The sequence below is a fragment of the Rhinoraja longicauda genome, chromosome 13 (genome assembly GCF_053455715.1).
Source record: "Rhinoraja longicauda isolate Sanriku21f chromosome 13, sRhiLon1.1, whole genome shotgun sequence".
In the NCBI taxonomy this organism is placed as follows: Eukaryota; Metazoa; Chordata; class Chondrichthyes; order Rajiformes; family Arhynchobatidae; genus Rhinoraja; species Rhinoraja longicauda.
The window spans coordinates 45,786,914-45,787,702 of NC_135965.1; the positions used below are offsets into that span (position 1 = coordinate 45,786,914).

Consider the following 789-nt stretch of genomic DNA (forward strand, 5'->3'; position numbering starts at 1 on the left):
TATCCTACACACACTAGGGACAATTTTTACATTTGCCCAGCCAATTAACCTACATACCTGTACGTCTTTGGAGTGTGGGAGGAAACCGAAGATCTCGGAGAAAACCCACGCGGGTCACGGGGAGAACGTACAAACTCCGTACAGACAGCGCCCGTAGTCAGGATCGAACCTGAGTCTCCGGCGCTGCATTCGCTGTAAGGCCGCGACTCTACCGCTGCGCCACCGTGCCGTGAAAGATTGTCCGATGATCTTCGATGAGAAGTCCAAGGGTCTCCGATGATGAACAAAATTTGTCAGGAGTGAGATTCGAACCCACACCTCCAGAGGAGACTGCGACCTGAAAGCAGCGCCTTAGACCGCTCGGCCATCCTGACTAGTTGAACGACAATAGTTAACCTTGTAAACAGATGTACGGGACTGACCTCACGTTTATGCTACCAAAAATGATGTTAAAATGCTGTATGATTAGAGTCTGCAGAACTGTCTTCAGCTTGGCTGCCCTCCACCGCCTTACAAGTTATTACAAATAAAGAACAAAACTGTCTCTCACGTCTCGTGTAAATTATTCCGACAAGACTAAGGGTGGGGAATCTGTGGAATTCACTCTGCGCGTGGCAATGGAGGCCAGGTCATTAGTTATTTTCAAAGTGGACCTTGATACTGTAGGTTCTTGATTACTATGGGTGTCAAAGGTTATGGGGAGAATGGGGTTGAGAGGGGAAAATAGATCAGCCATGGTTGAATGGAAGAGTAGACTTGATGGGCTTGTATACACTAGAATTTAGAAGG

General features: G+C 47.7%; 1 non-coding gene across 1 annotated transcript; it reads right to left on the reverse strand.

The window, feature by feature from the left end:
• Positions 1-291: 291 nt before the first annotated feature.
• On the reverse strand, positions 292-374 carry trnal-cag (transfer RNA leucine (anticodon CAG)). Its single transcript has one exon. It is a non-coding gene; the product is annotated as a tRNA-Leu (tRNA).
• Positions 375-789: the final 415 nt, after the last annotated feature.